Below are 26952 nucleotides of genomic sequence, written 5' to 3'. Positions count from 1 at the left end.
CATACCAAAGTATGAATATATAATCTAATATACTGTATGCTTTTTATAAGCATCCTGTATTATAACTGTGGACTGGTGACTTTAATTTACATATGGATTATTCTTTAAGCTTCCAATTTACAAGAGCCACATTCTGTTGATTTGAAGCTATACAGTAGTTGAGACCGTGTTTGCAGTTACGTGCTTAATGGACATGGCTGTGACTTCTCCAGAGATGGCCAGTTGCCTGCAAATGGGCTCAAGTGCCAGAGAGCACGGTTGCCGGTACATGTGCTATTTAGCACTATCAGTTGTTTGTTTATTTTCACACTTTTGTTATTTATTTTAAATCTTTTTCTCTGCCTATGGTGGAGCTATATGTTAAAATGGTTCTATATAAAGGGATTGATTGACCTTTTAACAAGTTATATGTATGACCCTTGTTTCATGTAGAGGTGTGTTTGAAGCCACTATCCTCCTGCATTAGTGTGACAGGAGCTTATCATTACTACTCTGTGCTGTAGATGCTAGGATTGGCTATCTGTTGACCTATCCCATCTCACTTTAAGCTTGCATGAAGCTCCATGAAGGTGGAGGAGTTGGCTGAGGTGAAATATTTTGTGCTGCTGTTAACCCCGATTATAAACTCATTTTCTTAGAGTGCAGCAGAAAATATGGATTTAAGTTCCCGTTTGAAGATGCACAGATTAGGGGACAATTGGATAGAGCAGGGCCATCTTAACAACATTATGGGCCCCCGGGCAAAGCAGTGCACCGGGGCCCCTAGATATAGATATATATATAGATATATAGATGTATACAGATACAGATATAGATATATAGAGATAGAGATAGATAGATAGATTTACTTGCTCATTGACCCTTGTAGGTTTTTTTTGCAGATTTTTTTCTTTTGCAGGATTATTTATTCTCATTAAGAGCCGTGCCTATGGGGCCCCCTTGCCCGTGGGGCCCCCGGGCAGCTGCCCATCGTGCCCAATGGAAAAGATGGCCCTGGGGTAGAGCGGTTTTAGTGGGGTATATCATTTAATTTTCTAAAGTACTAACTGACTACAGGTTGTTCTAACCCCCAGTTAAAGGAAACAAAACTAGAAAAGATATATATTGTACATTTTTTACTTTTAGCTTTACCATATTATTTTTATTTTATATTTTTCCAGGTATGATCTGTTTACCAATTTTACTTTGTGAAAACATGATATAATTATATACTGGTAATGAGGTGGTTAAATATGTCTGGTTGCTGTACTTGTTTATTTCGCTTTAGCCACAGCTGTCTTTCCGCTGGAGGTCCTGCGGCTCTGATGACAGGTTAGGTCAGGACATAGGAAATTGTGTCCGCTAATAGAGAGCTTTGTATGTACAGTATGATACATAGCATGTGCTTTCCGGGCACGGCCGGGCAATGGGGGGAGGTCGGGGGTTGAGAGATGTGACAGGCTGGTAATTACCAGAAGCAAGGCCGAGATACAGTAGTTGGAAGAAGTCTAACCAGCGATGTGTAGTAGAGCTAGTAATATTTTGTATAATATTCTACTCTCTATTCTATTACATCAAATGTAACATGATTAAGATAGAGATATAAGTAGCATAAAAAGCTCTATCTAAGTCTGCTCATTAAGCCAATATAAATACTCCAGGATGTATAGTAGGCACCAAGCTATGTCCTGCACAGATAGTAGTACAGCCCCTTCCTTCTCACTGGCTGACAGAGGGGAAAGGTGTGTCACAATTTAAATGCAGGCTCCATGCTATCCTGCATTTCCCACTCAATCTCCTACATAGTGGTTTAAGCAGTGGTTAGAGGAGAGCCTACCTGGATCTGATCTCTTGGTACTACAGCTACCAGTCACTGTTAAGCTGGAATTCCAGTGCTGTAGTGACCTCATCACTGCACTCCCAGCCTATCAGTGACTGGGAGCTGCATCATCAATTGATCAGATGCAGGGACAGACTCTTCTACCCGCTGCTTCTACTGTGTGAAGAAAGGGGGGTACATAACAGGATGAAAGGGGAGGGTGATGAATAATGTGTGGGGAGTTGAAGAAGGGAGATAATAAAGGGGATGATGAATAACGGGTGGTAATGAAGAGTGGTGTTGAATAACGAGTGGCGTTTTTTAAAGATTGTAATGAAACCCAGGTAGAGTTGGTTAAAGAGGAAGATATTGAGGGAGGGTGATTAATAACAGAATTGTGGGTTTGGGTGGTGGGGTATTTAGGAAAACAAGTAGCGGTGGAGAAGTGATAAATTAAAGGTTGGGTGGGGGAATGTAATTACAGGGAACAGTGGCAGGACTGTGGGTAAAAAATAAGTTATAGAGATATATAGCTGTAAAAATGATTTACAGTGATATATATCAAAGCAGCACTGTCAAGCCACTCCACTGAAACCGCCCTGGCCAAAGTTACTAACGATCTTCTCTCAGCTAAATCCAGGGGTCCCTTCTCCCTGATCATCTTCCTGGACCTTTCTGCAGCCTTCAACACTGTGTATCACCCCCTCCTGTTTCAGACCCTTCTTTCTCCCGATCTCTCTGCTTCTGTCCTCACATGGTTCACCTTTTATCTCGCTAACAGCTCCTTCTCTGTATCCATGTCTGGTTCATCCTCCCTCCCTGTAGGAGTTCCTCAAGGCACTTTTCGCGGTCATTTACTTTTTTCGCTGTATACTACCTGGGTGATCTCATCACTTTCTTCAGTCTCCAGTAGCACCTTTACGCTGATGACATTCAACTCTACATCTTTCTTCGGATCTCCACCCCATCTCTCTTGTGTATCTGACTGCCGCTCAGCCATCTCCTCTTGGATGTCCTCATGTTTTCTCAAAATAAACATTGCCAGAATTGATCTCATTGTCTTCCCTCTTTCTAGATCTTCATCCCACCTTGATCTCTCTATCACTGTTAACAATACCACCATCTGCTCTGTTCCCCAACTCCACTGCCTGAGCATCATCCTTGACTCCATTCTCTCTTTTGCCCCCCACATTCAATCTCTTGTCCAATCTTGTCACTTCCAACTATGCTACATCTCCTGCATCCAGCTCTTCCGATCTCAGGAAGCCACCAAAACCAATATCCATGCATTCATCATTTCCCGTCTTGATTACTGTAACCTTCTCCTCACCGGCCTCCCACCTCACCCCCCTTCATTCTATACTCAACACTGCTGCAAAACGTATCTTCCTTTCACACCGCTCTTCTTCTGCCTTCCCTCTCTGCCTTGACTTACACTAGCTCCCCTTTCCCTACAGAATCCCTTTCAAACTCCTCACCCTCAGTTACAACAAGGTCCTCTCTCATCGGGGGGAGAACATGCGTGGAGTCCCCCCGATTTCATGAAAACCAGCACTAGGCAAACCAGCCGGGAATGATGGCACTATAGCAGGGGGACAAGCAGTCGGGGCTCCCCCTGCCATAATGACAAACCAACCTTAGACTGTTCAGCACGGGGGTGACAAAATTGTGCATGTCCACCCTCTAGGAATACCCAGCCCCATGCTGAAAGGCTATTCTTACACCCCTGGGTCGGTGGATGTAGGGTAATAAAGTGAAAAAAAATAAAGAAAAAGTATATAAAACATAATTTTACTTTGTGAAACTACAAGTCCCAGCTGCCATTAACAGTCCAGGCATGCTGGTGCTTGTAGAACTACAAGCACCAGCATACCCATGGCATCCTGGGCATGCTAGCACTTGGAGAACCACAAGTGCCAGCATGCCCTGACTCCCAGGGCCTGCTGAACCATGTAGATCCACAAAGTAAAACTTAAATAAACCTCACAACCCTCTTTTAAACCACATTAGTTTGAAAACAAAAAATAAAACCCCTAAAATAACCAGACACCTCTTTAAAACCACATATATTTATTAAAAATAATAAATCCCCATAAGCTTACCATCGGGTGTCTTCATTTGTAATCGATCCAATCTTGTAAGCTTTTACTCCAACAATGCTTGAAACCAACCATAAATAAAACCATAATATTCCACGGTCCTGTAGGTATCCCAAAAAAATCACATCCAAGGCCCTGAAGTGGTCCAAAAAAATTAAACCCCCAAAAACTATTGAAAATGTTCTTGAAAATAATCTTCTTTTCTTCAGTCTTAAAGACCCCAAAATAATCCAAACGATCCGACTTGTCAAAATAAAGCAACACAAGAACGATCGCACTTTGATCATCTATGGATGATCACCTGGTGCAGAATGAAATATTAATAGACGCGAGGTCTATTTACATAGTACGGGGTTAAAAAACAATGCATTGTACCCTCACCAAAAAAAGCGAAGCAAGCACTGGGGCTCATAGCTTGGGCTGGTTATTATGCATGCAGGTGGGAGGAACAGCATGGGGTAACTCTGACATAGTGGGACACATCCCAGCCTGATTACTGTTAATTCAGGAGGATGACTAATGTTGAGTCCACCCACAAAATAGTCACACTATAACAGGGCGACCCGTAGTGTGGGGTCCACCTGTCATAAAGGGTACTGTTCAGCAGCTTTATTCCCTAGGGAAATAATGCCTGCAAAAAAAAATGAAGCCCCCCCCCCCCCCTAAGGAAAACAGCTTGCTGCTGATAGCACTTACAACACCTTTGGCCAATGGGTGCTGGGACAATAATTTTCTACAAGTGCCGGTAAGCTCTCACAGCCACCAGTATGCAGGCTTTTGTAGTTCTGCAAGCACCAACATAACCATGCAGGTTATGGCTGCCAGTAGCTGGTGCTTAATTCAGTTTTTTAGGATGAGCAGCTACAGCTTTATAAAGTTTTTTTTTTTTAAATATACATTAAAATGACATTAATTGTCATTAAGTTGATGATGAGGACTAGCACCTCTAGTATGCGGCCTCATCAAGATTCGCCTAAAGTGTAGAAGCATTTAGATTACCTGGCAGGGGTGGAGAAGACACTTTTAGAGAGGTTTTCTAGGTAGGCGCATGCCCATTTCCTCCCTGCAAGGAGAATTCTCCAGGTGGTTAGACGTTAAAAAAAAAACAACCTTGTCCCAATACCTATAAGACACATGTTGCACCTTACAGTTGCATTTATGCAGAAAAGCATATTTCTAGTTGCACTTAGATCAGTGTGATAAAGACATTCAAACATACAAAAATAACACCAGTAAAAATGAGGCTAAAGTGAGCAGTATTTTAGGAAAAATACAAAAAAGTTGAAAACAAGGAAGGGTCGATTCTAAAATGGAATTAGATTGAAAAATATATAAACTGTAGAAATAATAGGATCTTGTGGATCTAAAACAAGAATTTAATAGAAAGTTTTAATCTCCCCAACTACAAAATGTCAGGACTGCCATGGCTCAGGAGAAACTCATCTCTGTAGGAACCTGTGGCCTCATGATGGCCCAGGGCTCACAGCCCAAACTTTGAACACAAACTCTTTCAGATGCCGTTTGTTGCAGGTTATTGCACATGAGAGTAACGTGGACCTGCTAGATGAGGGATATTGCAAAAAAATAACATTTTACATTAAGGTCTTTCCTTTTTTTAAAAACAAAAACAAAAAACATACTGATTTGTGCCCTGGACTATGGTCAGTAGGTTCACTATTGACATAGATTTCTGCAAGAATAAAGAAGGCTGTGTAATGCACCATTAGGAAACTTCCTCATCATTTCAAGAGCCAGGAATGATAAGTAATAATAGATCTCGGCAAACAGATAGACTAAGCAGTAGACCGTTGATATGATGAAGTATAGGCAACTGTTTCCAAACCTTGAATTTACTATGGGATATGGCATTAAATGAAAGGTGGTTTTTCTTCAAACTTACTGAAAACTAGTCTAGAGCTCCATTATGGTGCATGGTATTGTACAGCTTGGATGAGTGTTTTGAAGTCGAAGTTAATATATTGGTTCCAATATTTTGATTTCTTAACATGAAAAATCCTCCCTAATATCTATATGAAGCACTTAGGGGTATATCTACTATGTGGTGGTTCTGTAGAACCGCCGATTCTTGGCGCCTTGAAGGCATTTTTTAAATGGCACTTTGTCTTTTTTGTCTTCAAAAAAATGCCTTTAATGTGACAGGAATCGGCGAATAGTAAATATACCCCTTGGGGCTAGATTTACTAAGCTGCGGGATTGAAAAAGTGGGGATGTTGCCTATAGCAACCAATCAGATTCTAGCTGTCATTTTGTAGAAAGTACTAAATAAATGAAAGCTAGAATCTGATTGGTTGCTATAGGCAACATCCCCACTTTTTCAAACCCGCAGCTTAGTAAATCTAGCCCTTAAAGTTATGAAGTGTTTTTTTTTTACCTTTCCTCTTTTTCTGTGTTCATTTTAGCCTAAGGGTTAAAGCCTCTCCCTTTTCCTCCCTCCTAATAGCATCTGGTCCTGGTACTGGATGATAAAGTGTACTGCTGTCTCTGAATGATTTAATGGGGCGCTCGCTCTGGTTTGCTGAGCTGTGCAGGCAGATCGCTGTATTTTTCCGGCAGCTCGATTAAATCATGGAAGGACGAGAGCAGAACCATCTCTAACAAGCTGGATACAAAAAAACATAATTACTTTGTGAGATTTTTTTTATTTTTTTTTACCATCTCTTGTTAGATGGAACTCTTGTAGAAATATGGTAAATATTCGGGTCATTAGGGACTTCAGGTAGAGTACCCGCGAATCAAGTAGAGTTTCCTAAATGGTGTTCCCAAATGTTTTTTGTCCCTGAAAATGCCTTTGATGATATTCTAGATTACTGTATATGTATAAGTGTGTCCAGTACTAACCAAGTAAAGCTTCTGGATAGTGCTCTTTGGGCTTCATTTTATCATGAAGTTGTACAGACAAGTATTTAAAACACAATATAATTTAATTATGGTCATGGTCATGTATTCTATAGAGGTGTATTACCTTATATTTACAATATTTTACCAGAATTGTATTGTAACCATGTTCAGTGGGCAGGTCGAGATGTATAAGTGTAGGGTTCTATTGGGGCTATGTAATAACAACAGGCGATAGGGCCACTTATGGCAGCAATAGAAAATCTCCTATCCCCATCATTTCTCAATAAAATCTCATTGTGGCAGCGGAGCGATACTCAGCGGCCTTGGCGATACTGGCCAGGAGCAGTAAGGCTTACCTTACCGTTTCGCTCAGCCAGTCACAGTTGATATGCACATATGTCACCCAGCTACCCAGTTCACACATGCGCAGTGGGACTGAAAGCCCGGTTGTATATTTACTAAATTGCGGGGTATTGAAAAAGTGGAGATGTTGCCTATAGCAACCAACCAGATTCTACTTATCATTTATTTAGTACATTCTACAAAATGACAGATAGAATCTGATTGGTTGCTATAAGCAACTTCTCCACTTTTTCAAACCCACAGTTTAGTAAATATATCCCCTGGACTTGTTGAAACAAAATGTTTAAAAATATAAAAAAAAAAATATTAAAATATATTTTAAAATGATTCCCATATGATAAAGTGATTTATTTAAATAATAAAGCATTTTTCCATTGAATTTCTTCTGCTATTGCCATCCTGAAGAATGATCGTGGGGGTAATTGTACCGCCGGGAAGCCTTATCTTCAGTAAAAACAACACCACTACTTTGTTAAATAGGCCTGTTAATGTGTATAGGGTCTGTGTCATTGTGTTATGGTCATGCTGGGTAAGTATAGTGTTCACCATCCGTCTAGTGTTTCACACAAAGTGCCTGATTCATCTTCGAACGCAATGTGAATGTAAGTTGCGTTAAAAAAAGAACATGTACCTTGCATGCACATATGCCCATAGTCAAATACAAGCAGATCTCAAGAAATATTTGCATTGGGTATACATACTCTCTGGCTATACATTATTTGCCATATGCAGACATAACACGGGACAGGATATGCATATGTGCAATATATAGTCCCATCAGAACTCATGCGAATAAAAATATTTTAGAAAATGAGTTTGCAACTCTTAATACTATAATCATTAATAAAAATATATGTTTTAAAATAAGTTTGTTTTTTACATGAAATATATCATCATCATCATCATTTATTTATATAGCGCCAACATATTCCGTAGCGCTTTACAATTGGGGACAAACATAATAAACTAATAAACAAACTGGGTAAAACAGACAAAGAGGTGAGAAGGCCCTGCTCGCAAGCTTACAATCTATGGGATATATATAAATCAGAATGTTCGTAATGCATACTGTACAGAAAATACATTGCTATAGTTTCTCTTACTTGCATAAACAGGCATAGGTGTAGTGATCACTATTAGTCAGCACTTACACCTGCCCTGTAACTCGTGCAAGTGATACAGCTAAAAAACAGTTACCTAAGAGATGCCCTGAACTTGAATCGGACAAATGTGCGTGCGCTCACCCCTGGCACACCCTTACTGTTCATTGCATGTAGACGTCCGCCCCTTCCTGCCCACTTTCCGCCCTACAAGTAGTAGACAGTCGGAAGTGTCATTTGGGTTTGGACATAAATTGGACATAAACTATATGCAATTGTGTTTGCTGGCATAAGTCCCGTTCTGGCGCATGCGCAGAGCAATTTCACGCAAGATACGCCATGCCAAAGGACCTGTATCCGTAGAGGAATCAGGCCCACAATGTGTATAGTTTCACCTACCCGGCAGCAATCTATCCCTGGAAATTGTTTTAGAACAGGTATGTTTCGTCTATGCAGCTTATACCAACGTACCTGACTTGCATGCTCTTTTGACTGCTTCCTGTGTGGCTACAATAAACGGATATTACCTTGATATTTTCAGCCGTCAGTGGTAGAATTGACTACAAAAGTGCTGAGCCCTGCTGGGTCTTCGAGGATCCTAGCAGCACATCTGCTTGTGAACAAAATATTAGAAAACCTTGATTTGTTTTATTTCTCCCTAACTTATAACCCAGGATTTTAGTTTAATATATTGACAGGACCAATTGTTGTTTTTGCTTTACCCGAGAGAGTTAACTTGAGGCACAATTTCTTCCGATAATACTAAACACCTTCCATCTGCTGGAGGATCGGTTGTACCTTTAATTAAAACAAAAGCAGCTTTGGCTGAAGGTAATTAGGTTCTGGCAGCAGTTTCCTAGCTGTAGTGTTTTTCTGTGAACTGCATTCTGTCTGGGTAACAGGACCCGTGCCAGCCAGAAGAGTAGGTGGGCATTGTGCTGATCAATAATCTAAGTAACGTCTTTGGGGTCACTATGTAGATTGTTTTTCCTTGTATTAAATTACGTTAATGGTTTAACATTGAGCCAGGGTACAAATGTGTGTTCTGGGAAATGCTGTTTTGGTTTGTATTCCTTCTGAAAGATCCCCAAACTGGAATATTAATGGTGTTGTCTTACGACGCAATTGAATTTGAATTGTCAATGGGAATCCAATACATGAAAAATTTAAGAAGGGGTAATTTTGCATTATTTTTATATACTGAAAGCTGCATAATTTGGAGCAGTAGATTGGTATATAATAATATTTAAAAAAGAACAGTAGGAGCAGGCTGTGTCCAGTGACATTTTCTCAAGACCGGCTAGTGGTTACATTTTTTGTTCTTTATTTACTGATGATATAATCGGAAGAGCAAAAATGGAATTTGAAATCCCCGTGGTTTGTGTTCCCTTGTACTACTAACCTATGACAATTCAATTCAGCCCACTGGGAGCTTTGTAGCAGTCAACATAAGGTGTGTTGCGAATTCCTTACAACTAAGCATCAAGTATAGTAGCCCTGATCATTATGTACTGTATATTACATTGTTGCATGACTCAGAAACCAGTACAGCTCAAATAAACAGAATTTGTAAGCATGTTTGAGGGGCTGAGATCTGAGTCTATTTACAAACTACCATAAAAATGGCCATACTCATACAGATGGTTATGATCTGATGTGACTTAACATTATTGTCAGGATTATCAATATGAAGACCCCTGAGAGAGCTTAAGTGGAACAAAGTGGTTTATTAATACCACAGGTACACAGGTTTAGGATGCAATAAATGGTAAGGCAACAAGTGCAGCAGGGTATGGCAGTTATAGCATGGATGACTCAGGAAGTCACAGATGCAGAGAATGGTCAATAATAAAATAGTTCAAAGAGTCAGTGCTGAGAAACTGGATGACAAGGTCTGATTCAGACGCTGGAGAAGCAGGATAAACTTCAGTTGTCAGGATACCTGGATAACTCAAGATGCACGAGGCACCGGATGAACCATGGATGACAGGACTCTAGGTTACTCGGGAGGCACGAGGCAAAGGATGAGTCACAGGTGTCAGGATTCCAGGTTACTCAGGAGGCACAGACAACGGATGATCAGCAGGCAGAGAAAGTGTAGTGGTCTGCAGGGTGAAGTACTCGGAGGTCCAGGTAGGCAGGCAGCCAGGAGATGGGATCAGACACAGAGGTGTAACAACTGCAGACACAGGAGCTAGATAGCTGGATAGCTGCTACAGACTGTAGATGCTGAATTGCTATGGGAGCAATGCACTGCAGACACAGTAACACAGGAGAGTCAAACAAGCCAGGGATCTAAGCCAGGCGGTCCACCACAATATCAGGGAGAAAGTAGATGTGAAGTTACAACAATGCCTGGTCAGGGGTCACAGGAAAAGTTGCCAAAACAGAGGAACAAGCAGAGGTCAATACCAGGAACTCAAACAGGGATAACACACAGGCAAACCAGCAAAAGTTAAGGCAACAGATGAACTAGCCAAGACTGCTGGGAAAGACAGTCTTTTAAAGGCTAGAGACAGGTGCTAAGCATCCCAGGGTAATGAGCTTAGGAGGTAGGAGAACAATCCAAGTACCACAGTGGCCCCTTTGGTGGAACAGCGGTACTAAAGGCTGGATACATATAATTGCAAAGTCCAACATAGTTCTTGGCAGACAGGAGCTGCAGGAGGCAAACAGCATCCTCATGGAAGATACTGCAGAGCAGCCGGAGGCAGATTGTGACAATTATAATAGATACTTGTAAAATGTCTGTACTATTTCTATTACTGTTTCCACAGTGCTGTTTCTGTTGTGCAGTTGCAGTATCTTAATCCAAATGTACACATACATGGACTGTATGCAACTTGGTAGGCACATCTAAAGCTTTGGGCACTCTAATCCCTATTGTGTACTGCTTGCTGCTCATGTGTATAATTTTTTTTTATTGTTCTAGGGCCATGCTCAGTGAAGCCCCCTAGCTCTGCTCAGATCAGGGGTGGGGAGGGGTGCAGGAGGCTAGAGCTGCATTGCTGAGCCTCTACCCAAATATTGCTGTGGGTCTGGCAATGTACTGTTTTGTCCCTGTCTATAGCCCACTGAATATGAACATGCTGGACGTCATCTAGAGTTAGGAGCAAATCTAGTTTAATGGAACAAATTTGCACCTGGACAAACCCCAATGGGAGGTCAGGAGTGCAAATGCAATTATTATTTTTTTCCGCGCTGGGAAAATCTTCCCCTAAAAGTCTATTGCGATTATTGCATCCATTATAAAGAATTAGACAAATGATCATGTACAACTGGGCAAAACTGCAAAATGGGGACATTTTCAGGGACAAGAATTTCTAGTGATAGGTTTTTAAAAAAACTAGCATTGGCAGCTATGCAATAGCAACCAACCAAACATTTGCTTTCATTAGTGTAATTTGAACTACATTGATTTAAGATAACTCATTGCTGTTAGCACCATGTTTTAAATGAGAATATATTAATGCCAAGAATCAATACTAGCATCCTTTCCTTCACTGGTTACTATGCTACATTCAACCAAGGACATAAGCAAATTCACCTTGTCCGACCTGCAACACGTTTTCAACAGTCCACTTCTCCACTGAGAGCTGCCTTCTGAATATCCAGGGTTACTATTACCAGGAGCAGGCTGGGGGTCAGGGTGCATCTGCCCCTTGGACCGGTCCCATGGTGGGCTACCTTGGGCTGGGTCACTGGGCCACCTGCATTTCTTTTCCTTTGAAATAAGCTGCTAAGTCGAGTCTTGCCCACTGGGCTAAAATTTGCCAGCCCTCCCCTGACCAGGAGTGATGGAGCAACACAACAACAGGAAAACAGAGACATGTTAGCACAGCACAGTGGCCTAGTGGTTAGCACTTCTGCCTCACAGCACTGGGGTCATGAGTTTGATTCCCAACCATGGCCTTATCTTTGTAGAGTTTGTATGTTCTCCCTGTGTTTGCGTGGGTTTCCTCCGGGTGCTCCGTTTCCTCCCACACTCCAAAAACATACTGGTAGTTTAATTGGCTGGTATCAAAATTGACCCTAGGCTCTCCCTCTCTGTCTGTCTGTGTGAGTGTGTGTCTATATTAGGGAATTTAGACTGTAAGCTCCAATGGGGCAGGGACTGATGAGTGAGTTCTCTGTACAGCGCTGCGGAATTAGTGGCGCTATATAATAAATGATGATGATGATGTCTGAGGTTTGGTTGTATATAAGTCTCTGTTGGCTAATATTCATATTAGCAGATGACCTGTAAACATTAACTAATCTGTCTATCTCAGGGTCCAAGTGTTAGATAATGCCCCGGGTCACTTGATCACCACCATCATCAGCTATTTATATAGCGCCACTAATTCCGGCAGCGCTGTCCAGAGAACTTACATCCCACCCTGCCCCTTTGGAGCTTACAGTCTAAATTCCCTATTTTTGTTTCGGTTCATAGCAACATTTTATATACTTGACCACTAAGGTGACTACAAAACCAATAGGTCTTTGATTAATGGAAATGTTCTATTTTTTTACCTGTACCATATGAGTGAGGTGAGTTTGGTTGAGGAGCCAGCACTTTTCATAACATAGCTACAGTATTTTTTTATTACTACCTTGTAATGCTTTGACATAAAGTAGACATTTCTACATAGGGAAATGTGAGATATAGTATAAGTAGATTCATAAATCACTAGTTATGCTTGTGCCAAGTAAAACAAATCCATTTAGTGCAGTCATAGCCAAAATCTCGAGTGATTCAATGGTTCAGCGATGCAACAGTCTCTCCTTCGCAGAGGAGCCCAGAGGCACATAATGCATATATCATTAACGTTTAAAAATGGGTGTTGTATAGTGATTGTTCTTGAGAATAAATCTCAATATGAGTTTTCTGGCATATTTTAATACCTCAGTTTGTTTTGCAGCGAGGAACCAACATAAGTAATACTGCCAGTTGGCGAGATGGCACATATCTGGGGATGAGTGCTGGCTGTGTCCCAGACAAATAAACTACTCACTACACAAGTTGCCTATGCAAATCACTCTCATTATGCAAATTAAGCACACAGGGCGCCTGATAGAGTCCTGTGACAGGGATATTCCCTGCTGTGATCAAACTGTGTCTATGTCTGCCAAAAACATGTACAAAGCGACACCTGCTGACATCACCAAATGCACTTGCACCTCCCAAAAATGTAACCCTTTCCTTGCCAGATGATAATTTATTATTATCATCTGGCACAAATAAACCCTTTTTTTTTTATTAGGCCAGCGCAATGTTAGTGTTTCTGTTACAAACAGGAGTCAGGTATTGGTGGTAAGGTAAGCGTACTACAGTACTAACATTTTTATCTCGGTGTTTTCTGATTCTCAGTCATCAGAGAATGTTTGGTATAAATTGATTACATCATAAATTATCTTTTTAGTCTAGTTCATGTAAGTAGATGTTTCCCCATAAATATATTTTCACTATATGATCACTATTTAGGGTAACACATGCAAACAACAACCTTTTTCCAATTTGTACAACTACGCCACAATTATATCAATACCAAATGTATACACTTGTGTATACTTGTGGTCTGACACAGTTAAAGAGTTCACTGATGGAGCCACACATTTCAGTTTTTAAACAAAAATACAAAAAATTTAATCACCCACCTTCCACTCCCACTCATATTAGTCACATATCCACAGGGCCGAATTAACCCGAGGTCTAACTGGGCTACAGCTCAGGAGCCTCGGGCATCCAGGGGGGCCCTTAACAGAGCTCAGCAGTATTATTGATCGGGCCAAGGGTGCTCCCGGGCCGATCAATGCTGCTGAGCCTGTCACTGTTGTCCTTCCGCAGTGCTCAGTAATCTCCATACTGAGGAGATCTCATGAGAGTGTCACGAGATCTCCTCAGCAAGGAGCTTACAGCACGCTGCGGAAGTTCAACAGTGACAAGAGAAGGTAAGCGCTTTGGGGGGGGGGGGGCGTCGGCAGGCGGCTAACAGGGGGAGGGGCCTCACAGGGGAATGGGGGGCCCCTAAGCCCAGGGGCCTCCATTCCCTTAATCCATGCATATCCATAATCTCTCCTAAGTGCACAGCACTTCTGGAAGCACTGTTTAACCATGCAAATTGGGAAGCCATCTTCAGCTGGTAACGTGCACAACTAAGGTGGTTAAATAAATGTTTATTTTATTGTGTTTGTGGTTTGTTTTTTTAAACTGAAATATATGTCCATGTTCCTTCTATTGTCATTTGCATGTCCATTTAGTGGGTTTCTTTGTCTCCTTGCGTTTTGTTGCAGACAAGAATTGTGGCGATGGTGCAGTTTTTATAGTAACACATTTTACTCATACTTGTCAACTCTCCCGGAATGTCCGGGAGACTCCCAAAATTTGGGTCAGTCTCACGGACTCCCAGGAGAGCTGGCAAATCTCCGGCATCCCGCAATTGCGGTGCTAAAATGATGCAATTTGTGGTGATTGCGTAATTTTTGCCCCGCCCCGCAACAAAACGGCATATTTGTAGCGCGGGCTGGGGCCAAAATGGCGCGTTTGGCTGCGCCCCACGCACTCCCGCCCTCTAGACATGCCCCTCTCCCGGATACAACTTGCCAAAAGTAGGCAAGTATGATTTTACTGTTTGTGTGTTAGTGCAAAACCAAAAGTGTTATACCACAAAGTAGGGAGCTGGGGGATATTGAGACATTTTTAATTATTATTTTTGTACCAGAAAAGACTCTGGAAATTCATAGTTGACTTTACTGTGTTGGATCTCCCATGTCTGTTGTCAGGACAATTCTCCTGCTCCTTCCAGGTCTTCCTGTATTATTTGTGTCACTGTTCAGTTGTTTCCTAGCAGTGAGTGGGCAAGAAACCAATCAGTCAGGTGACCTGACCTCTGTTCTGTCTTTACAGTTAAAATCCAGAAGGGGCAGAACTTTCAGTGTGTCACCAGCAAATGTAACGATCATAAACACAAAACAGGGTGTACTTATCAAAAACATGACTTGCAATACAAATATATATTTTTTTAAAAAAAGTTTATATATAATCCTTCCTGAATTAACAAATTGCAATCTGATAAATTTTGTAGGTCAATCACCGCCATAATGTTCTTTGAAAATTAGAGCTACAAATATGGCTTCTTGTAACAAAGGCATCCAGTCCACCTTTAAATTCTGTTTGAATTTGTCATCACCAATTCATGTAGTAAGGATTCCCATAGCATATCCTCCCTTACAGTAAAAAGACCCTTCCTATTCTCATGGTGAAACCGTCTTTCATCCATTTACGATTGATGGCCCCTTGTCCTCTATAAAGTCCTTGGTACAAAAAAAATTGTTGCCTGAGTCTTTGTATTGAACTTGATCTAGTTTTTTTTAACCTCTCTTGAATGTAATTTATCCCTTTCACTGTTTTCGTCAATGAGGTTACCCACCTCTGAACTGCTATAGTTTCCCTATATCCTTCTCACAAAAAAGTCTCCAAAAGTTAAACATGCACACAAAATACATCACTTTTTCCCGGTCAGCATCCGTTCACAATTGTATAAACACACCATTACTGTGCTGTGCCCACTTTAGAATTGCTCCGTCCAATTCCTGTCTCATCTCTTATGCGGCAGTCTCATGTAAGTGGCAGAATTACCCAAACCTGTACGGGCACATATGCATACACCCACTTGTGGACATGTGCATAGCAATTTAACACAAGATACACTAGGCAAACTGGCGTAGTACTCACTCTGCATCAGCCCCACTGTGAGCAATTAAAGAAAGGGTTAAGCCAACTATGCTGACAACCTCCCCATGCCATATTATACCCTCCCTTAGGATGTAAGCTCGTATGAGCAGGGCCCCCTCTCCTCCTGTCTCCATACCTGTTCTTCCGCTCCGTCTTTACTGCATATGACTGGCCGGAGTTTCTGAAGTATTGGTACTTTTTGTTCATTTTTCTGTATGGTTTCACCCTGTATAGTCTACTGTTAGTACTGTGTGCGGCGCTGCGGATACCTTGTGGCGCCTAACAAATAAATGATAATAATATTAATAATAATATGCTCTCTCATAGCATTCTCCTGTGCCTGTGTCCTGTCTCCAAGCAGCCACAAGATCTCCAGGTAAAGTTTATGACACAGACCAGATGTGGTGAATACTAAGACTCATAGTGTGATCACTAATGCTTCTTATGAGGAGATGTATACATCAAAGCAATATTATTTTCGAGATGTAAACTATTTGTTTTTATAATCAGGGAAAAGAGTTGTAAATCCCAATTAGCATAGACACAGACCTCTTCTAATGAAGTCACAAGGAGGGAGACAGACAGGGAAAAACAGCGTGTTTAAAAGATATGAAAAATTTATCCAATGGTCAGATTTCTCAATATCAGTCTACTACTGAGAACTGTCCACATTTTTGCCGTTCCCCTGGCAACAAACTCCATTTCATAATGTTCTGTTCTTGTGCTCTTGAATTATTCATGTGCTAGATAAGTTTGGTTGGTTATAATTGCTACATAACCAGATAAAAGGAATTGTTTGGGTTACAATAAGTCAGTCATTTAGTTAAAGTCAGATAATAACTGAAGACTACCTTTAAGAAAGCTCTTGGTGGTAGCAGAAGGTAGTTAAATAGTAATTATGAGATAGCAATTTGGGGTTGTTTAGTAATTTTTAGACCAACCCTTTCAAACCCACACATCACACAGGCTCATGTGAGTGCTACAAGTGACACGAAGCAATTGACCCAGTTCTCTAAAAACCCAAACCCTCCCACTGTCTTTCAGGGGTAGTACGAGGCACAGGTACTTGCCTTAAGTTTACTGCCTATGTCACTGAAATAGTTTTTGAGGACTGTACATATACCTCTAACTTTGTCATTGGTAATAAAATCTACCATGCTGCTGTGTCCTCCCAAAGCCCCTGCCAACAATCGATATACCTGATACACAAAATGCCAAACCCAAACACCCAGGAGATAGCAAGTTATCATCCTATGTGTCCTTCTAATAGTTGAATCCTCTACTGCAATTACCTGTTTGCAACACATCTGTTATAGCAGTATTATTCTAGGCTGTTCCTTAAAGCCTACCAACCTTCTACCTAACCCCGCATCTCCTCCAAACGTTCTACCCTCTCTCCTCCCGGTCCCTCTCCCCACACTTCAACTTCCTCCAATTGTGTCTGTTTCGTTCACCCACCCTTAGAATGTAAGCTCGAATGAGCAGGGCCTTCTTCCCTCTTGTCTCCACACCTGTTCTTCTACTCCGCCTCTACTGCATTAACCTAACTGGAGTTTCTGAAGCATTGGTATTTTTGTTTATTGTTCTGTACTGTTATACCCTGTATAGTCTACTGTTTGCTTTGTGTACGGCGCTGCGGAAATCTTGTGGCGCCTAACAAATAAATGATAATAATAATAATAATAATAATAGTCGTTCCCCTGATTGCTTGTGGAAGTATCTTGCTGCACGAATGCTATTCCAAAACTGACATCCCCAGTATCAACCAATGTGGCATATTATTGGTGTGTGTCAGACCAGAACTAACTGAGCCTACACTATTTCCTCTATATCTTCTAACACATCTAGTTCAGGATCCTGCTCTCCCAAGTGTCCAGACACCTTCAGCACTGGCTCCAACCAGTGCCTTCTCAGTGAACAGAAAACTCCTTTCCATGCTCTGAATGGGCCCTAGTGTTGTCAGTTGCTCATTTATGTAAAGCAACTGGACTTCCAGGTGATCAACTTGCTCACATCTTGGACGGCGGTTTTTACACCTTCAAAGGGTTGCTCCAATGTATAGTACTGTAGAGTATTATTATAGTAGTGTTAGAGTACCAGTAGACTACTTACAACTGCAAAGTAATATTTTCATTTTAAAATAAATAAATAAATAAAACACAAGCGTCTAAGAAACTTTCCACATAGAAGAGAAAAATAATGTATATTTTTCTTTCCTAATTTCTTGCTTTAACTATGCTATTTGCTAATCTATATACTTATCAGAACAAAGGTACTTATCAGATAGATGCTAGGTTAATGAAAAACCTTGCATAACTCAGGAACTAGTTTTGCTCTTAAGGTGCACTGTAGTCTCAGTTATAAACACAAAGATCCATTTATGTGAAAGTCTCACACAATGCGATAAAATGCGTCAGTGGAACAAAGGAGAAGCCATGACAATAACGTTTAAGACCTGCATTTTGGGACTTGTTACAAGGAGAATTATGTTCATTTAATGGAGACTACGGAATAAGTAAGTTTGCCACATACATATTACTTATTTCAGACTAATTGACACTGGAACACAAGTGTTGCTAAGTGGAGTTTGACTCTGTTGCTACATCTAGTTGGATTTAACAGGATTGTTTTGTGACTGGATAGTTCCTAAGATCTGTTATATCCATCAGCGTTACTGTGGTTTGTTTGATACATTGTGGGGACTCTATTTGTTTCTAATTCTCTGTTTTTGAAGTCATACAGTATTGTCATTTGATATTTTACATGTCCCATGGCATTTACATGTTTCTAATCTACACTGATTGTTGTGATAAGAACTGTTAGAACTTTTATGAGTTTATTTATGTTATTCTAATTCAAATTGGTTTTGATTTGTTTTATTGATACAAAATATAGGAAATTAAAATGTTTGCTAGGTTTTCATCCAACTCCAGGTTGTTTTTCTTCTAAACTTCAGCCATCAACAGATTAATTATAGAATGAGTCTTACTTGAATTTATGAAAAAAAGTTTTAGCACAAATTAGTGTTTATTAAGTTACACATATTGGTTCGGTGGTTGCAATTTGCTCTTTCTCCACCCTAATTTTGCATTCTATTAGCACAACCAGCTCCAGATGAGATTATTTAATGGTGATTACACACTCTTTGTTTTTACCTCTCCGACCCAAAGTTTAATCACCTCATTCTGTTACAAACTGGCAAGACAAGGAAAACTCCAAAACATTCAACATATACTTAATTCAAACCTAAACTGTGTCCTTCTGTAAAGCTATGTTGAACAACTGTACTTAATAGACAGTAGCCAGTACAATGGAAAGCATTGCACAACTCTGAAAATTTGCTTTCTTTTCATGTGTCGTTAAAACTATATAAATTACTCATAAGACCACTTATTTAATCTAGTAAAACAGGCAATTTGTTTTTGTTAGGGGTAGGTTGCATGGAAATAAACAAAACTCTCTTTTTAGAAAAACGGGGCAACAAATTCAGTGTTCTCCCAGCACCTATTTCCCAGGTGCTCCACCCGGCTGTTCTTACTAGCCACCTGGCTCTTGGAGCCCAACAAAGTCCTATTATAATAGAATAAACCATTGTTTCCCCTATTACAGCAGGCACTATGTGAGCACTGCAGCCAGCAGAGTGTGTTAGATCACTGACCACCAGTCTTGGCAGGTGTGGGTAATACCCTTTGAAATCTTTCATTATTATTAAAAAAGTGTTACATCTGCCCCCACCCGGCTTACTTCTTGGCAAATTTTTATGGGGAGAACACTGAATGTTGAAATCAGACAACAGTTTTCATAAGCTCTGTCTGCATATGGACTTTTGAAGGGTGACAAAATATGGGTATGTCTGTAGCTGACTAAGGTCAGAGGACCTTTTGTATTTATTCTCATCTCCTACCCATCCATGTATCTCTATTTTTGCTGTGGGTGGAGCTAAAACAATTTGTAGATATTCAGATTGTCAGAAAGCTCACAGCAGCATACAGTATTTCAAGATAAGAGTGCTGATCTTCTGGGTGACAGTGACCTATTCATTTGCATAATTGGGCAAATTAGAATATGGCTACATGTGACAGGGAGTGTCACACTGTTAGCTGGGGAATGAGTGCAAGCAAGAAGCCAAGGATAGAGTTACATTGTAGAAAGAGCATGTAACCCCAACAGTAAAGAGTAATATTTTTGCAAGTCTCCTGTCAACCTCATGTAGGAATATTTTGTTTGTGTTAAACGCCTGTATATGAAATTAAGTTTCTATATCCAACTTATGAAACAATATAGCAATACATTGCTGAACAAAAATAAATTTGTTAGCATAAAGCATTTCTTAGAAAAATGCCAGATAAAAAAACGTGTTGCCGACTGGTGCACTAAAAGTAGGGTATTGCTGTTGGCAGTATTGTCTGTGTGAAGAATCTCTTGCAGAAGTAATGTTTTCAAGTGAGCAAACATCTTAAAAATGTGTCTTAGAACTCATCCACATACAAAAATTGTAAACTCGCTATAAGAGATCCACATTATTTTTTAACAAATCCAGGCATCACTCGGATATATTGTAAAAAAAGAAAAACATTTACGTTAAATCTTCTGTAAGTATTTTCAGTGTTAGTCCACCATAATTACTACCCTTTCCATCTGAGATGAGTATGCTCCAGTTTATGCAATTAATTTTCCATTTGAATAAACCAGAGTTTAATTAAGTGGATGATGTTGAAAACATTTTAATATTTTTTTTTTTCTAAATGAAGCCTAGGTTACTTTAATTGAAAAACAGGAGACAACCTTTTATCTATCAGCTGAAAGTGGTAAGATTTTTTTTTTAACCATTATCATGCTTAGAGCACATTCATACTTGTACTATAAATGCCATTTATCTACCACAAATTTACATAAGTTCACAGCTGGATGCATTGAAATTGCACACGGCCATAAAGTTTGCCTAAAATATTAAACATTTGTAAACCTGTCCATGTGGAACACAGAAGGGTGAGGTATAGAAGCGGAGCCTGAGAAACTGAAATTTAAAGCAAAATACTTGTAGTGGGTTGTACAATAGAAACTATTTGCATGGTTTTTGTAAATATACTCCATATGAAAGTATCTCAGATACAGGTTAGCATTATACCCAGTGCATTCCCATTCTGCATATATCACGAATATCTTATAGGAATCAATTCTTTATATGGTACCTGTGATGCAAATCATTCATGACTCATTGCAACTTTTATATGTATGTTAGGACTTATTTTTACTGAAATAAGGTTCCATATTTTCCTATATACCAGAAAATATTTTATCCAAATTATGCGATTAGGCTTTGTGTTCAAGTGAACTTTCCTTGTTTCATTGCTTATCATTATCATCATCATCATTTATTTATATAGCGCCACTAATTCCGCAGCGCTGTACAGAGAACTCATTCACGTCAGTCCCTGCCCCATTGGAGCTTACAGTCTAAATTCCCTAACACACACACACACACACACACACACACACACACACACACAAAGAGAGAGACTAGGGTCAATTTTGATAGCAGCCAATTAACCTATTGTTTTTAACCACACCATGTACAGTTTATATAAGAATACAGATTCCACCAGCTATTTTTTTTTAACCCTGTGCAATTTTGGAAAGTCTGTAGCATCCTTTAGAAGTTAACATGATAAATCTACCTCTGCAGTGTGGATACAAAATATATGTATGTTTTCCCCCATCATCATTTTCCTTCTTGTTCTGTAGCAGTATCATCAGTCTCCCCTCCTCCCTACAGACACTTAAGTCCTTTTTCCCTTATTTTCAGTGATGATGGATGGGAGAGGGCTCTCTCATCTATCCATTGGGCAGGTTCATTTAGACAGGGGTGCCGTTTTGTATAAGGCCTGGCTCTATTTTTTCCCCCCAGCTCCCTCTGGGTTGGGCACACTTGATTAAAGTTTTTTTCTTTTGTTGTGGAATCGATATTTTTATCATTACCACTTTCAATCTCCTTATAAAAACTCATCTCTGCTGTGAAGAAACACGGTTACCACATATATAAGGTAGCTGTACAGTTTGTACTAAGTTACCTGTCACAAAGACTTGTAGGAGAGACGCATGCTATAACTCTGGGTAAATATACCACAAGGGATTACTTTACCCAGATACAACCTTACATGTACCTCTAAAATGAAAGTAAGAATCATAGCCTAATAAATATATATATATATATATATATATATATATATATATATATATATATATATATATATATATATATAACAAAACAAATAGGGAGGGGCGCCACATAGTATAATACTGTAAATACTAAAAATACAGAAGATGTGCTATGAACAGGAAACTCAATCATCCATATAGGTGAATAAAGGAGGCATTACTATAACACTCAAACAGTAAGGGTGAATTTGTAGAAACATCAAAAACACACTGGAACTCCCGCACCTCACCAATATAAATGTGCGTACCAGATATAAAATCTTTGAAGCTTATCTGTATATATGGTGATAATTCTTCCCATGGGGTACACTCTGTTTCCACCTTTCAGGCATATGCAGGGCAGTAGTTGTATACAGTGCTTCTAGAGTCCAGGAATGGTACTCAGTAATATCCAGATTATGTAGACGGAAAAAGACTCATATAGTTGCCTCCAACTCCACAATATTGTCCGCATTCGGCCCTTCCTATCTCAGAATGGCACTAAAACCATTATCCACGCACTCATCATTTCTCGTCTTGACTACTGTAACCTTCTCCTCACCGGTCTCCCCCTCTCTCACCTTGCCCCCCTCAGCTCTATATTTAACGCTGCTGTGAGTCTCATCTTCCTCTCCTGCCGCTCCTCTTCTGCCTCCCCTCTCTGCCTTGTCCTACACTGGCTTACTTTCCCCTACAGAATCCTATTCAAGCTCCTCACCCTCACCTACCCACTCCACTGCTCCCTACATCTCCAACCTCCTGTCTACTCAAACCCCATCTCGTTCCCTTTTCCGGGCTGCCCCCCTCCACTGGAACGACCTCCCTTACTCCATCCAACTATCTCCTAGTTTGTTAAATGGGCGCTTAAAACTCATTTCTTCCTCATAGCCTACCAGCCATCTACCTAACATGCTCTCCATACCAGATTTCCTCACCTCTCTCTTCCCCTGTCCTGCCTCTCGCTTCTCTTGCGATGAATCCCCTCTGACTCCCCATTGTGCTTCCTGTCTGTTTCCACTGCCTTTAGAATGTAAGCTCTCACGACCAAGGCCCACGTCCCTGCTGTCTCACTACCTATTCTTCTGCTCATTCTTCAATGTGCAAGCTATGTTTGAGCTTTGAAGTCCTGGTATTTTTTGTTTATCGTTCTGTATGTTTCTACCCTGTAAGGTCCACTGTCTGTATTTTGGACGGGGCTGCGGAAACCTTGCTGCATCCTATAAATAAAGCATACACACACATATATATATATATATATATATATATATATATATATATTTAAATATTTAAAATAAGGTGGGAGAACAGAGAACAAACAGAGAAGAATTTACTGGAGGGGTGGAGGGTGCATAGGGTGTAACAGTGCACATAAACTATAAATACATAAGAACAGCATTAAATCCCACGAGATTGTTAATAACATACAATCCCAATGCTCACTGGGACTGTGTGCTATCTGATATATAACGTTTACCCACGCTGTAAACAAGAGAACAGCATCAAATACTGGAGGGAAGAAGGCAAGGTCAAGATGTCCATCTCATCCCCAGAAGCCATTGCTGAGCCAGACAGTAGGCCTAAAGAGAGTGGGGTAAGGATTCAAGCCAGGGAGACCAGACTGCGGAGCATTTAGCAGATGAGTTATTGATAATACAGTTAATATGTTCCATTTTGTGTCAAAATATTGAATGCTGAGCAGAACTTTAGCCACAGTCAGGTTTTCCAAAAGACAGAATAATGTGGCTCATACTGTACTGTAGATTAATCTGATTTAGGTGTCTGGACACTTGTACTCAGTTGTTACATAAAAAAAAGCAAATAATCTGCATTTATACTTGGAGCCTACACTGCCGTTCCTAGGAAAGTGTTGCTCGCGCTGCTTTGTGGGTCTCTGGCGTTAGTTTGTGAACTGGTGGCACGCATATATAGAATAAAAATATAATACAGTGACTCAAGGATATGAAGCAGTCCTAGCGTCTGCCTGCGATATAGCATCAAATTGTCCAGCATATCATACAACACAACTGAAGAGCATATTCTAGCACAAGCTCACAAAACACACAACAAAAAATGATGCATATAATGCAGCACCACTGAGCATGATATAATACAATGGCATGGACTGTAGTCCTGGGGGTAAATGTATCAAGCTGAGAGTTTTCCGGCGGGTTTGAAAACCAATCAGATTCTAGCTATCACTTACATCTATCATTTTACAAAATGATAGCTAGAATCTGATTGGTTGCTATAGGCAACATCTCCACTTTTTAAACCCAGCTTGATACATTTACCCCCTAGTGTTCAGCTCTTCATGCAGTTCCCTACTTGTCCAGTGTCTGATGCATCTCTAATTTGATATGTTGCAGGGTCAAATGTCTGGCATATTACATAGTCCTGTGGTGGGAGGGGCATAAATACTCACGCCAGGGCATCTCCACAGTTAAGCCAGGCCTTCAGGTACAGTATCACCAGCAGATGTAATGCACTTTAACACTTGCCTGTCAGTTGATTTGATCTTAGTTGTTGATGTCACCAAGCAATTGTCCTCTGATAAACAGCCTTAATTAAAGAGCGGATGATTTTAGGCATCAGAATGACTAGTGGACTAAATTGGCCCAATGTTTCTGTAGTATTCTTTAACATACCTATTTTAAATCTGTAATCTCTCTCTCCTAACTACTTTAATATTTAATATAGCAAAAGGTGAGTTCTAGTTAGCTATAGGCAAAGCAAGAAACATTGCAGTAAATGGCTGGTAAGCCCAAAAGTGGCTACTTTAATGCTTCATTGACAATGGTACCACCATAGGTAATGGCCTACTCTGACAATGAAGGAAACATGCTATATGTTACGTCTTACCTGGAATGGACTATCTGCTAATAAATGCAGGAAGAGATTATTTGATGTATAGGCCCAGCAGACTATTTGAGCCACCTGTGGACAGAGGGAGAAAAAAAATGTTTAGAATAATAATGTCTTAAAAAGGACCCATCTCCTGTACACAGCGGAGGTAGGTAGCTGTGTGATAGCGCAATTGTCGTGAGAATGCAGTCAATCAATTCACTATGAATTAGTGATATTACTCATTGATGGCACAGAGAGAAGCACAGCTGAACACTAAGTAGAGGACTCTTAATGAAGTAGGACTGCTGATTGTCCACAGATCGTAAAACAAAAGTATGTTAGATTAATGGAGCCATTTTTAAGCAAAGTTTGAGGAGTTTGATGCACAAATATGACCATTTCTAATTACAAGGCACAAAGCTTCACAGGCAGTGTTCAAAGAAGCGTAATTAACTGAATCTTTTTATCATATATATTTTTATTGTAGTAGTAATCCAATATAAAAACCTGAACACAAATGAAATGACTACTAATTATTCTCAGTTATTGCCAGGCTCTGAGAACTAGGAATGTGCAAGTTTAGATTTTGTTGGAATTTGGAGTGTTGCAATTAAATCCTAAATTTTACTTACCTGGTCTCTGTGGATCCGTCGCTTTAGTGGGTCCCCTGATACTTCTAGCAGCTCAAGCAGCAGATTCTCTCTCCTGCTCAGACAGTCCTTGTTGGGTTTGTCAAAGCCCCTTCCTTGTACACTTCTCATTCTTGTGAATGATAACTGGGGTCACTCGAGCAAGAAAAAAGATCTGCTTGGGCTGTTGGAAGCATTTGAAAATACTGGAGTCTATTTAACAAAAAAACAGTTTTCGCTGGATCGTGGGCTTCTCCCTAGTTAACAAGTTCTCCCTGATGGTGATAGTTTCACCAGCAATAGCCAGCGGTCACTGGTCTGTTCCAGACAGCGGATGTATACTCCTATTGCTATCACAATCTAAGAATGGTTATAGCAGAGGCTCCCACAGGAACAAAATGCTTTGTTTAAATAAAACAAAAAAACATTTTTCCCTGTTTTCTTTAATAAAGTTTATTCATTGTTTTCTATTAGCTCAATATTTTTTTACAATATTACAATATGCAGAAAAAGAAAAGCTTCAAAATAGCATGATCTTGATAAATAGACCCTAATGTGTGTAAATAAGCTATAAGACCCAATGGGGAGAATTCAATTCCCCCCGAATTTGCGCGGCGTTAAAACTATTACCGTTATTAGTTTTAACCCGGCTTTCTGCTCGCAGCTCAGGAAGCATTGAAACTACCGTACGTAATAACGGTAATAAAGCGCAGGCCGCGGTACTTTTACCCATAATGCGACCAATTGAATTCCCCCTAATGTGTGGTCACCATAGTGCAGGATATCTAAGAAATTTTGTGAGTAACACATATAAAATAGTTGTACCAACTATTTGCTCCAAACCAGTGCCCTTCTGCAGGTCTGACGCCTGTGTTCTCCCCACACCTGTCTATGTGGAAGGAGGATTTAGCATGCTGCAGCGTGAACTACAATTTGGTGGCACACCCCCTCTATACATAGCTTGGACTCTTCTGTTTGGCAGGAGCTGGCTGATTAATTATAGTTCTAAATGCACCTCCCTACGCAAGCTTCCGCACATCAAGGTACAGGGAGCACATCAGGGCCAGGCCTGAAGAATCTACTGCCATTTAACCAGATTGTGGGTGCAACTGAATGTACATACTAGATATTTTTGTATTTGCTGTCCACAAAAACTCATCATTCATTGTTGTGTTTTTGTGGATAAATACTTTAAGTAAGACTTTTAAATTCTGGAGTAGCTTCCTATAGTTTTACCTGGAAAGACTAAAAGATCTTAATATGTATAGTTTGGAGCAAAGAAGGGGATGGGGGGATATGACAGAACTTTTCAAATATATCAAGGGTTTTAACAAAGTACAGGAAGGAA

General features: G+C 40.2%; 1 protein-coding gene across 3 annotated transcripts in view; it reads right to left on the bottom strand.

Moving 5' to 3' along the window:
- Positions 1-26952, bottom strand: part of RALY (RALY heterogeneous nuclear ribonucleoprotein) — a 131927-nt gene that overhangs the window by 60239 nt on the left and 44736 nt on the right. For 2 of the 3 annotated variants that reach the window (XM_075177552.1, XM_075177554.1), the window contains exon 2: positions 24991-25065. The exons of the other annotated variant lie outside the window; for it this stretch is intronic. The gene's annotated coding sequence lies outside the window, so the exon portion shown is untranslated. The remainder of the gene's footprint in view (positions 1-24990; positions 25066-26952) is intronic. 3 annotated transcript variants of the gene reach the window in all.

This window comes from Mixophyes fleayi, chromosome 6 (genome assembly GCF_038048845.1).
Source record: "Mixophyes fleayi isolate aMixFle1 chromosome 6, aMixFle1.hap1, whole genome shotgun sequence".
NCBI lineage: Eukaryota > Metazoa > Chordata > Amphibia > Anura > Limnodynastidae > Mixophyes > Mixophyes fleayi.
Note: the sequence above shows the minus strand (reverse complement) of the source record. Positions and strands in the feature narration are given on the sequence as shown.